The following is a 14,150-nucleotide window of genomic DNA, read 5'->3' on the forward strand; positions in this document are numbered from 1 at the left end:
CCCTCTGTGCCGTGAAACACTGTGTACAAATCTTAGCAGAATGACGGGTAGTGGCGGCCTTCACATTAAGTGTATCACCTGCCACCCCTCAGTGCTGGCCCTGAGAATGAAATCAGAGTCCCGTGTAGGAGGGAAGAACAAGTGTCTCTCATCTGTTTATTGACTGTACACCCCGCCGGGGGCCTTAGTCACCTGGAACCTCCCTTTGCCCATTGTGAAAAGGTGCACCTTAATATCTACTCCACCGGGTTTTCGTGACAATTAAACAAAAATCTATACAGGTAAAGAAAGGCCTTTTGTAAATTAGAAGGGGCCTTGTAAAAGTGGGGGGCTGCTGTCAGCGAACACTGGTTAGTGCGATAGAGTTCCACAACCACCACCAGCAGCTGCTTGACTGTGAGGGCCTGCAGGCACGCGGAGCTGTGGAACCTCTGGGCTGTTGCTGGTGTGTTTGGCTAACTGAACCACACCGCATGGACTGTGTACTGTTTTAAAGACAAACCTTTATAAATCATTTAGGGAGAAATCCAGTGGTGCCAAAGGGGCCTTAATAATGGGACCTCCTTATTTTAAGCAGACCAGAAATAGTTCATTATAAAAAAGATGCATGGATCATCACAATATTCAGTGAGTTTAGGAAACTCTGACCCCTGACATCAGCCTCCCTGTCACCTCTCAGCTCTGTAGAACATTCTGCTGTTCCATGAGATAAACACAGGGACAGTCTAGGAAACACTGAAATAGAAATCGCTGAGCCGAAGCATAGTGTGCTGCATTTACTCTGTGGTTTTGGGCAGCACGCTAAGTGTACCGTCCTGGGTGAGGACCTTAGGGGAGAGTCTTGGCTCTTGGGCAGTGACAGGCAAAGACAGAGTGCATGAGGCCTTCCTTATTCCTTGTGGAGCAGGAGCTGCCATGCACCTTTTGAGGAAATGCAGGAGAGAGTTGCATTGGGCTTTGCAATAGAACACAATGGGAGCTGAGCCAGCACAGGGTAGGTCCCGGGCCACCTGCACTCAAATGGAGGCGTGGTGGGTGGGGATGTGGGCTTCATACCACATCCACCCTCCTTCCCCAAAAGGAGAACGAGATGTGTCACTTTCTGAAAAGTGGCTGCATCCTGATCTAAAGAAAGGGAGCAGCATTAAATTAGTTCATACTTTTCGTCTCTGCAGTGTGCCAGCACTCTCTCCCTGCCACTCCTACCCTCCCCGGACTGTCCCCTCCACTGATATCTGTCTGATACCCTCTGATCCGACAGGTGAGGGACTTGTGACATTAATTTGTAGCCATCAGGGCTGAGTTTGAGAATGGCTCTTGCACTAGTTCCTCGAGCAACTTTCTAACATCCCTGCGCTTCAATGCACTCCTCCATTGAACAAGGAAAGTGACATCAAGATTGGGGCAGTACGTGGGAAGTGCCCACTCCACGGTCCCAGTCTGGCACATAGACAGATTATTACTTCTCTGATCTGGCCAGCCAGACATCAGAGAGGGACGATCTCAGTCTGAACATTTCCTCAATTCTCTGATCTTTTGGATTTTTTTTTTTTTTAAAGGCAGGGACCTTGTCATTTCCATCTGCACATACAGACCCCAGGTCATCTTTGTCCTCTGACAAAGAGGACCTTTGATTCAGCAAGTGCCTGGCCACCCTCATCACGCTTGTCTTACTTCAGTGGCGGGTTGGGACATTGCTAACACCAATCGGTCCGTCGTTTCATCTGAGTCCTCTCTCAATTCAATTCTGCCAAAAGTCACCCACACAGGTCACAGAAAATAAAAGCAAGAAGGTACACCCAGAAGGTGGGTAAAGCCCATGATAGTTTTTACAACAACTGCTACAGAATAAAGATGATGAATTGTTTATTGACTGGAAACATATCATTGAATTGTCCTTAGACAAAATAAAATCTTGATCCAAACTCCTTGTTTACATTTTATTTTTGATCTAAGAAGTGAAATAGGTATGTAAAGAAATCAGCAAATCAATGGCTACCTGTGTTTCTGTTGATTGAAACTGGATGATTCATATAAGCATCATCTTAATAATATCTAGCAGCTGAACATCTACATAGACCTATACATTTATTCAGTTAAGCAAGAAATTTTAAAGTAATGACTCTCTTCTGGGCACTGTGCTATGCACGACAGATAGAAAACTGGACCAGAGAGAGGACCTGCCCACAGAGCTCACACAGTAGCTGAGGTCAGGCACAAGAGTAGATGATGCCAGCCTTGGAGAGTACATGACAGATGAAGGCACAGGGTGTGAAATAAACTATTAGGAGAGTCTCAGCTCAGAGAGTTAAGAAAGGCATCTGGTAAAGAATGTAGAAGCTGGAGTGGGGGTGATGAGGACTAAAGGTGGTTGGAAGAGGGAAAAGATAGAGGAGTACACACCTTGTCTTGGTGCATTTTGTAGTGAGGAAGGTGTCCTGACCAGGGCATAAATGGTGGAACATATAATGATGACCGATGAGGCTGGAGAAGACAGGGACAAGTTATCCTAAGGAGACAAGATCTTGCCTCATAGGAACAGGAAGCTCCCGAAGGAGTTTGGGACGGAGTAACCGGAACTGTAAGGAAACTTTAGAAAGCTCTTCTGGGTGCTGTATGAAGATCGATTTGAGAGATGTTTTGGAATACAGGTACTCCTTTACTTTCAGTGGGGTTACATCCTGATAAACCCATTGTAAAGTCAAAAAATTACAAGTTGAAACATTATAAGCTGGGGACGGTAATATATGAGACTTTTCAGAGACATGTTTAACTCTATTGCAATAGTCCAGGCAACAGCTAGGAGGCTCTGCGCTGGAGTGATGTGGCCGGGACATGGAGCACAGAGGATCTGAACAGTGTTTGCTGTCTTGCCCGAACACACTTCAGTAGGCACTGTGTCCAAACAAATGCAGAACAGAGAACACACAGCAGGGTTTTGGGTTTTTTTTTCTTCCAAAAGTTATTAAGAGCTAAACTAGGGGTGGAAAACACAGTGTGACATTATAATACCCATTGTGGAGAATGCCAGCTTCAGCACACGGCAGAAGGGACGATGTTGTGCTGACACAGTGACAGAAAGAACATAGCTTTAAGTGATAAAATTACACTTATTAAACAAAGGCACTATTTTAGGCACCACGTTCCACTGGATGGGGCAGCAAAAAAAGATGGTGCAATGCAAATTGCTGGACTATGGTTCTCCAGAAGTGTGTCCTAACTTAGAATTTGGAATCCTTCAACTTGCCAAGTGCTGACAACTCATTCTGCCTATTCCACCACATATTAATTTGCATCCAGGTCCACTGTTTAGGTTTTTAATTATAGAAGAAATACAATCACACGGTAAAAATTTGAAGGAAATGACACATTAGAGTATAAATTAAAAAGTAAATTTCTTCCTCTTTCACTACTACCTTCAGCTATAACTATACTTAACAATACCTCGTGGGTTCTTTTTGCGTTTTAATGGATATAAAACATTCATAAATCTATGTCCTTTTATACATCTTTGTTTTGATGTACGGAAATTAACTAATTCTCAGGAATAGAATTATTGTTTGTCTATGACTGTGTTCATTGAATTTTTAAAGCTTTTGCAAAACTGTTCTCCAAAAAAGTACTGCACACATTTTTTTCTGACCCAGAAGTTTTCAAAGTGTCTGCTTCCTTAAACTCTTGTCAACATGGAGTTTTAAACTTTAACATTTTTTCCAAACTGATACATGAAAATGCTTTTCATTTTTAGTCTTTACATATATTAAATTTTTGACTGACTTTTTATGTTCGTGTGGTAAAATTTACTCTTTCTGGAGTACAATTCTATGGATTTTCACAGACAATACAATGGTGTAATCACCGTAGCAATCACGATGTGGCCCAGCTCTGTCACCCTCCACCTCTGCTCTCCATCATGACGCTCCACTGCCATCAACACTGTTCCCAGCCCCCACTGGCAATCACTGATGTGTTTGTTCCTGTAATTTTGTCTTCTCCAGAAGGTACCATGAGTACATTGTTAGCTGCAGACTTGTCATAGATGGCCTTTATCGGAGTGAGTGAGTGCCCTAGTTTGCTAGTTTGATAATGATATTTTGTCATGAATGCATGTTAGATTTTGTTGATTGAATCTTTCCCCATCTATTAAAATGATTATATGTCTTTTTCTTGTTTATTCAGTTGATATGGTGAATTACATTTTGAATATTATATTCCTGCTATAAATCCTACTTGGTCATTATTTATTATCCATTATTTTAGATGTAAAATGAATTTCTTATGAAGAGTTTATAGTCAGATCCTATTTTTAAAAAATGGTCTTTTAATTGTCTCTTTTAATAAATATGTTTGGATAACTTACATTTCATGTAATTATTGATATGGTTAAATTTTGTTTTACTATTTTTAAAAAATCTGTTTTCTGTTTGCATGTTTGGCTCCTTTAGTTTATGTTCCACCATTCTGACTTTACTGCCTTCCTATGGATTATGTTAATTTAGTGTTCTATTTTATCTATTTTGGGGGGTATATATATCTTTTTAATGATTGCTGTAGAAATTATAATTTTCCGTATAAGTTTCCTTAAAACCATGTTTTAACATCAAGTAAAAGCAGGAGCCTCACAGTCATATTGGTTGCTTTACAGTCCCTCACTTACGTTATAGTTTTCCTATACATTATAACAACATATACAGAAAGCATCACTATACAATGTTATGAGTTTTGTTTCCTTCCTTCCTTCCTTCCTTCCTTCCTTCCTTCCTTCCTTCCTTCCTTCCTTCCTTCCTCCCTTCCTTCCTCCCTCCCTCCCTCCCTTCCTTCCTTCCTTTCTCTTTCTGTCTCTTTCTCTCTCTCTGTCTCTCTTTCTCTCTTTCTTTCTTTCTTTTCTTGAGACAGGGTCTTGCTCTGTTGCCCTAGCTGGGATGCAGCAATACAATCATATAGCTCATTGCAGCCTCGACCTCCCATTCAAGTGTGCCTCCTGCCTCAGTCTCCTGAAGCACTGGGACTACAGGTACACACCACCACGCCCAGCTAATTTTTAATTTTTTTGTAGAGATGGGGCCTCACTATGTTGCCCAGACTGGTCTAAAACTGCTGGACTCAACTAATCCTCCTGGTCCCACCTTCCAAAGTGCTGGAATTATAGATGCAAGCCACCATGCCCGTCTGAGTTTTGCTTTTAATGGTCTTACATATTTTAAAGATTTTTAAAAAGAGTAAAGCAATCTTTTATTTTAATCCAGATAGTTACCTTTCTGAAGCTCTTTCTTCATTCTTTAAATTACAGGTTTCTTTCTGGTATCATTTCCTGTAGTCCTGAAGTATGACCTTTAAATTGTCCTTTGAAGAAATTCTACTGGTGGAAAATTCTCTTGGTTTCTTCATCTGAGAATGTAATTACTTATCTGTCAGTCCTGAGGGATATTTGTGCTGGGTATAGAATTCTGCACTGAGTTCTTCTCTTTCAGCACTTTCAATATCATGTTCCCTTGTGTTCTACCCTGTGTGATTTCTGATGAGAAATATGTGGACATTTGAATTGGAGTTTCCTTACTTCTTTTTTTTCTCTAGTTGTTTACATGATTTTCTTTAACTTTGCTTTTGAGAAGTTGGATTATTATGTATCTGGATGTGGTTTTCTTTGAGTTTATCCCATTTGAGGTTAATTGAGCTTCTTGAATCTGTAAATTTTTCAATTTTACCTGTTTGGGAAATGTTTGGACATTAGTAATACAATTTCTTTCTCTTCTGTTTCTGAGACTCCAGTGATATGAATGTTAGGCAAATGTGTCATTTTATTTTTTCTACAGATCACAAAAGTGCCATTTTTAACATTTTGTTCTCTCTTTTTTTCAGATTGGATCATTTATATTGATCTGTCTTCAAATTCACTGACTCTTCTACCATCTCTGTTATGCTACTAAACCTGCCCAGTGAATTTTTTATATAAATATTGTATTTTTAAGTTCTAAAATTTCATTTGTTTATTTCTTAGTTTCCATTTTCCTGCTGAGAATTGCTTGCATTTTTTTTGATAGTATCTTTACCTTGGACATAGTTACATGTGCTACTTTAGCATCTTTGAATATTGTGTTGTGTAGGCTTGCAGTCCTTTTCAAATCCCAAGGAAAATGTTAATGTTTTCATTTTTTTGCAGCCAATCAACACAGAAAGGGCAGATCACAGGTTCTTCCCTGCTTTCTGTGAGTACTGGCTCCACACTAATCTCCAATCTTAGATTAATTTCAAACCTTTTGTTTTGCTACTCTGGGTCCGTTCTGCACATGTGTCACTAAGGTATTAGTTTAAGACATAGGCACTAATTTTTTTTTTTTTTTGAGACGGAGTCTCGCTCTGTCGCCCAGGCTGGAGTGCAGTGGCCAGATCTCAGCTCACTGCAAGCTCCGCCTCCCGGGTTCCCGCCATTCTCCTGCCTCAGCCTCCCGAGTAGCTGGGACCACAGGCGCCGCCACCTCGCCCGGCTAATTTTTTGTGTTTTTAGTAGAGACGGGGTTTCGCCGTGTTAGCCAGGATGGTCTCGATCTCCTGACCTCGTGATCCGCCCGTCTCGGCCTCCCAAAGTGCTGGGATTACAGGCGTGAGCCCCCGCGCCCGGCCAGACACAGGCACTAATTTAAATCTCAGTTTGGTTTCCAAAACCTTTGCTCTGTTGATTTGGGTCTGTTCTGCACCTCATAGCTCATGGATGAGCAAAGACTTTGTGTGGGTTCCTACACGGAATTCAGGGATCCCTTTCTCTTCTTAGGACTTCCCTCTCTGACCTGAAGGGGTGCCTTTTCTGATTCCTCTGGCTGGCAAGAAAAATTTTAGGTCTCCACCCACTTAGTAAAGTATCTTATTTCTTCAGTTGTTGCAGCAATTTTTCCTTAATTCTATAAGTATGTGATCATATCGCCTATTGATAATAATAGTGTTGCCATATTCTTTGCCAGTATTGGCCATGTCTTGGCAAATGCTTTACCAATATTGGTTTATGGAGAGGACCGCCTAAAGATGCAGTATCAAAGTTTTCCTTCCTTTCCAATTAAAAAGTACAGAAAAGTAGACAGAATAATACAAGGAACTCAAGTACTCCCTACCCACAATCAACAGTTAACGTGGTGACATGTTTTGTTTTCAGATTCTTAAAAAATCTCCTTACAGATATGTTTGCATCCTTCCCTGTTTTTCCTTCCCCAGGCCTAATTCCTGCCTTCTTCTCTAGAAGTATCCACTATTATGAATTTTTCTGTATTTATACTTTTTACGTGAGATAGATATACATATAGAACTAGCTATAGATACACAGATATTCATAAGTAATCTACAGTAATGTTAGTGATTTCATATTTTACAAAAATTGTTTTATACTACTATATGCTTTTTACACTCTGTTTTATGTTTTTGAGATTCGTCTGTGTTGAGATATTTAAATCTTGTTAATTCACTGAACAATGTTAATATGCCACAATTTGTTTATCTATATCTTTAATAGGAGAGAGTGGGTATTCTCTGTTTTTACACTGTTACTTGTAAGACTTATGAATTTGATGTAGTTTGTGCTATGTGACCTTCTCTGATGGTGCTAAATTATTCATCAGAGTGATTGTAGCAATACTATGCAGTCTCAGTGGCAACATGTAAACATATTATTCTTGTTTTTTAAATCTGATTTCAGTGTAGCTTTGTAGTACAGGGTATTACTGTTCCGAGTGTGTGATTCTTACAGGTAGAACAAAACCTACAGGAAAGCAGTCTTTTGAATACTGCAGAAACAAGTTTTTTGAACACTAACTGTGTGGCCAGAATATCTTTTAGAAGATTTCAATTGATAAAACACACATGCAAAATATTATTTCAACAGGAGCTATTCAACGTGTGAATAGGAGTGGCTAGGGGTCAGACAGTCATATGTCTAGGCTCACCTCTGTCACTAAGTATAGAGAGGAGTTGAACAAATAATTTAACCTATGTTCTCTGAACTTCAGTTTACTTACTTATAATGTATTGGCAAACAAATATATTCCCTGATAATCTTACACATTAATTGTGAAGTTCTTTTATTATGAAAAATTTACAATGTAGAGAAAACGTGAAATAATTATGTATAAACATCAATGTATCTTTCAAGTAAAGTGTTTTTTTTTTCTGTAAAAGATTGGATATTAAATGTTTTAGGCGACTGGGCACAGTGGCTCATGCCTGTACTCACAGCACTTTGGGAGGCCAAGACAGGCAGATCACAAGCTCAGGAGTTCGAGACCAGCCTGGCCAACATAGTGAAACCCTGTCTCTACTAAACCTACAAAATTAGCCTGGCATGGTGGTGCATGCCTGTAGTCCCAGCTACTTGGGAGACTGAGGCAGGAGAATCACTTGAACCTGGGAGGCGGAGGTTGTGGTGAGTCAAGATCATGCCACTGCACTCCAGCCTGGGCAATAGAGTAAGACTCCGTCTCAAAAAAAAAAAAAAAGAAAGAAAATGTTTCAGGCTTTGCAAGTCATAGTCTCTATCTCAACTACCCAGTTTTGACACTAGTACAAATGCAGCCCTAACTGTCCCTAAGTGAGCCATGATGACTGTGTTCTAATAGGTCTTTATGAACAACGAAATTGGAATTACATAGAATTTTCACATGCCATAAAACATTATTCTTCTTTCCAGTTTTTTCAACATCAAAAACAGTAAAATCTATCCTTAGCTCATATACAGTAGACAGTTGGCCAGAATTGGTCCATGAGCCATGGTTTGCTGAACCCCCGCTCTAAGTAGATTTAATAATTGTTGGGCCGGGCACGGTGGCTCACGCCTGTAATCCCAGCACTTTGGGAGGCTGAGGCAGGTGGATCACGTGGTCAGGAGATTGAGACCATCCTGGCTAACACAGTGAAACCCCGTCTCTACTAAAAATACAAAAAATTAGCCGGGCGTGGTGGCAGCACCTGTAGTCCCAGCTACTTGGGAGGTTGAGGCAGGAGAATGGCATGAACTGGGGATGCGGAACTTGCAGTGAGCTGAGATCGCACCACTGCACTCCAGCCTGGGTGACAGAGCGAGACTCCGTCTCAATAAATAAATAAATAAATAAATAATAATTGTTAATATTTTGCCATATTTTCTATGTAAACCATTTGAATGATTTTAGTGCAAACCATTTGAAGAGATATGATATCCCTAGTCTCTTTTAGTCTAAAATAGTCTATGCTTTTCTTCCCCATCATCTTTATTTTTCGAAGTCAGGGCTGATTGTTGTGTCTAGTGTCCAACACTCTGGAATTACAGGAATTTTTCCTTGTTGGGTATTTAATGTTTCTCTCTATTTATATTATTTTCTGTGAATTAAAGTTGAGTCTAGATGACTTTTTAGATTCAGGGTAAACATTTTTGGCAAGAGTTCTTCCTAGGCAGTGCTGTGCACTTCATATCTCATCTCATCTGGAAGCGCATAACATCTGGCTGTCCCAGGTGGAAACTGACAGATTCTCCATCATGAAGATGCACCATCCTTTTACAATCAGCAAGTCAGCTCTGCAGGGACTCTTTGGCACCTTGCAAATATCCTATTTCTCAATTGCCATTCCTCTAAGGGTTTTAGCATTAATTGATGTTAATCTGAATCAATTGTTAGATTGGAGAATGTTTTTAATTGCTCTACAGATGGAAAGAATCTATTTATTTAAAAGGAATGTATAAATACTACCATGACTTCGTAGAAACTATTACTCAAATAGCTTCGTGTGGGACAGTAGTCCTGGTCTTACGTACTGTAGGTGTCTGTGGAGTGAATCAAGGTGTTTGGGGGCAGGAGGAAAATCAGTTAGCCCAGTGGACTCGGCCTCCCAAAGTGCTGGGATTACAGGCGTGAGCCACCGTGCCCAGCCCAACAATTATTAAATCTACTTAGAGCAGGGGTTCAGCAAACCGTGGCTCATGGACCAATTCTGGCCAACTGCCTACTGTCTATGAGCTAAGGATGGATTTTACTGTTTTCAATCTTTTATAAATAAAAGATTCAAGGCATTCATAAAGCTCCAGCTTCCTTCTGCTGTCACCATGACAACAGAAGCAAGTCTGGCTGAAAGCTTGTCAGTTCATTAGGGCTTCTTATGCTTATGCTCCCAGTTCCATTGAGAGGAAAATCCTTAACACTTATGATATTTAGATTAAATACAAGTGCCAGGGGGCTGGAGGACAGGGTGGCTTGTAAAGATGTGTCCTGCGAACTCCATTTGGCCAGGGATGACCTCAACACTTTTTTTTTCTTTATTTAAAATAACAAGGTTACTATTTGCTACAATAGCGAATGCCTTGTTATTTTAAAAGTGTGGGTTTTCTTTTTTTAACAGCTTCACTCTGTATTATACTAATTGGATAGAGTGCATGTAAAAAAGAAAGAAAAGACTTACCTCCTTGGGGAAATTAAACAGCCAAGTGCTGAAAAAGACAGTCTGTGAGGCTTCTGTTTTTGGGGATAAGAAGGAGCAAACATACCTTTCCCTATGTGTTCCACTAAGTAAAGCTAAAATCCCATCCCCGGACATTGTGTATACACCAAATACAAGACTGCAGGGTGTAGAGGAAAAGGCAGAGCTACTAGGGACCTGGGGACTGAGGAATGTTCCAGGGTTCAGTTCATCTGGCTTTCTTTTTGATGTGTATATCCAGGACTGCCTTCTGGAGTAGCTAGGAACCCCAAACACCAAAAAACACAGACAAGAAAAGCCCCAAGAAAAACCAGCCCCCTCTAGTTAAAGGGCCAGGAAAGGGAGAGCCTAGCAAGACAGGGTGATAACTTTTAGGCAAAAACTCCAGCTAAACCCCATAGAAAAGCTGCAGTTTACCCCTGGTAAACTGCAGTTTTCTTTAGGCAAAAAGCTTAGTTTTTGCCCAGGCAGCTGCAGCTGACCCCAGCGTCATCTCTCTAGCGGGGAGCCTGAGTCTCCCGCCCCACCCAGCAGTCATAAGGTGCCCCGTCCCCAGTGTGACATTATACTACTTTCAGATAAAAGGTAATCACTGGGAAAATTGGATAAAGGATACATAGGGCCTCTCTGTGCTATTTTTTGCAACTTCTTATTATCATTTCAAAACGAAAAATTAAATAAAAATGGCCAGTCGGTTGGACGACATCTTTCCTTTTTCATGTGGGGGCTCCACAGTCGCCTTGATGTCCATTGACTGGGTTTGGTGTCTTCTGGCAAACGACCGGGATGAAGAGCTGCTTGCCTATTTAATCTAATACAGTGTCCCTAAGTGTCAGGTTTGGACAGGGTGCTGCTTAGCACCGGGCAAGTTCATATTTACCTGAAAGATCCAGGGAACCTTTTGGTGCATCTACAGAAAAATAATCTGTGTTTATGAACAAGAGCCTCTGAAAGAAACAGGTATCAGGGACAAAGACAGGAAGCTTGGGAAACACTTTCATAACAAAACTCCACTCAATTCAATAAGAAGTCCCGATTCCCTTTCTTTCATTATTTATTTCAGTGTAATTCAATGCAAATTTTATGTCAGGATGACGACATCTGAGAGGGCAGATGGCAAAGGGGAGCCCCACTTTCAGCCTGCAGAAAATACTCACCCAGCACCCCTCACGACGCTAGGACAGGAAACACCCGTGACCAAGATAGACAAGGTCCATTCCCAAGGAACTTCCGTGAAAGTATCACACCTAGGACGTTGCTTGGAACCTTCTAGAAGCAGAGGAATGGAGCAATTTTGGAAGGAATTTGGGGTTTCTAGCCTGCAGCAGAATGAAACATAGCAGTCCCAAGAACCCAAGAAAAGTTTAACATGGACAGTGGATTAGACTTGCCTCTCCCGATTCAAATCTGGAAACTAGTGGGAAATTTTCTACCACGTTGTGCATAAAAAAGCAGGCTGCCTTAAGGAAAGTTCAGCTCGTCTTCCTTACATGTTTGCACAAAGATCACATTTTGTGAATACTGTGGACCAGCAAGCTCCCTCTCACGGCACCATGTCTAGACCCTTTGCCTGGTATTGGGCTCACCAGATGCTGGGCACCGCCCGCCGCCCCCTCCACCGCCCTGATTCTGCTGGCTGGAATTGCCGGATGAGACAGGAGACAGGTAGGTGTGAATGTCAGATCAACGGCGAGCCCATTTTTAGTGCAAGCATGGTCCTTGCAGTATTTGTCCTGCATTTGCACTTGCCAAATCTGGGAACCTCAGTTTCAGTGCACCCCTATCTCAGCTTCTTTGTTCTTTGGTTTCTACAGCTCCTGAAACTTTCAGAAAAAGGCTAGAGGATCACTCGATACTCTTCAGTCTCCTGTACAGAGAGCTGGGAATGTTTAGGAATTCGCCTCCTCCCAGGACAACAGTGGACTGTGACTCACTGGTGCAGGGAGCGCATACTTAGCTCTTCTGCCTGTGTGGAGACAGTCTGAGGTGCAAGCCAGCTCCAGAGCTCCTGGGGACCAGGTAGGCGGGGAATTGTCTGAGGTTGCACCCTGGCTTGATTCCTTCCCCTTCCCTCTTCTGCTTCCCACACCTCCTTACAGCTTTCCCTGTAGGGGACCCTTCCCTGATGAGTCACATGCAGGTGAATCTTATTACCAGAGTCCACTTCAGGGGAATGCAGCTCAAGACCATTCTGAAATAAAAGATGAGAAAATATCACTTGAGGCTAGGAGTTCGAGGTCAGCCGGGGCAACATAGCAAGACCCCCATTTCTACAAAAAATTTTAGATAAGAAAATTAGCCAGGCGTGGTGGTGCATGCCAGTAGTCCCAGCTACCTGGAAGGCTGAGGAAGGAAGATCACTTGAGCCCAGGAAGTCCAGGCTGCAGTGAGCCGAGATCCCACTGCTGCACTCCAGCCTGGGCAACAGAGCCAGACTCTGTCTGAAAAAAAAAAAAAAAAGGTGGGTGAGAAAATAGAAAATAGATTTAGCCCTGACGAGTTGGTCCCCATGGTGTGAAAACTGCCTAAATAGACAGAAACTCTGGAAATTCTCTCCTCAGATTACGGTTTGATGTTATTAATAGTAGATACGGCTTAGAGCGAATCCTCAAAACCCAACAGTATTGTTTATAACACGAAGTCTTTCTGAGAGTCAGAGTATTCTATTCTAAAGAAAAGTCAAGAAAGAGTTCTAAACACAGGGTCTCTGGGGAGCCACGCAGGCCCCTCATTCCTGCCTGGGCCTGCCACTGGCTGAGCAGCCAGGAGGTCCTGGGACCTTGTGGGGACTCCACTCTCGAGGGCCCCACATGGATTGGGCCCCAGCCTGTCGGGAGGGCACCGAAACTTCAGCGGGCGCCAGCGTCCCCATCGGCGCCTTACTTTTGTAAAATTATCTCCGTGTGGGACTTTTTAGCTTTTTAAATTTTACCTTAAGTTCCAGGATACATGTGCAAACGTGTACGTTTGTTTCATAGATATATGCGTGCCATGGTGGTTTGCTGCAGCTATCAACCCTTCACCTAGGTATTAAGCCCTGTATGCATTAGCTAGTGTCCTGGAGCTCTCCGTAAACCCCGCCCCACCCCCACAGGCCCCAATGTGTGTTGTTTCAATCCTTGTGTCCATGTGTTCTCATTATTCAACTACTACTCTTGATTGAGAACATGCAGTGTTTGGTTTTCTGTTCCTGTGTTAGTTTGCTGAGGACAATGGCTTCCAGCTTCATCCATGTCTCTGCAAAGGACGTGATCTCATTCCTTTTTATGGCTGCACAGTATTCCATGGTGTATATGTATGGTGTATATGTGCCACATTTTCTTTATCCATTCTATCATTGATGGGCATTTGGGTTGGTTCTATGTCTGCTATTGTAAATAGTGCTGCAATAAACATACATATGCATGTATCTTTATAGTAGAATGATTTATACTCCTTTGGGTATACACCCAGTAATGAAATTGCTGGGTCAAACGGTATTTCTAGATCCTTGACGAATTGCCACACTGTCTTTCACAATGGTTGAGCTAATTTACATTCCCACCAACAGTTTAAAAGCATTCCTATTTCTCCACAGCCTCAACCACATCCATTGTTTCTTGACTTTTTAATAATTGCCATTTTGACTGATGTGAGATGGTATCTCGTTGTGGTTTTGATTTGCATTTCTCTAGCAATCAGTGATGTTGAGTTTTTTTTCACATGTTTGTTGGCTGCATAAA

The sequence above is a fragment of the Macaca nemestrina genome, chromosome 7, assembly GCF_043159975.1.
Source record: "Macaca nemestrina isolate mMacNem1 chromosome 7, mMacNem.hap1, whole genome shotgun sequence".
NCBI lineage: Eukaryota > Metazoa > Chordata > Mammalia > Primates > Cercopithecidae > Macaca > Macaca nemestrina.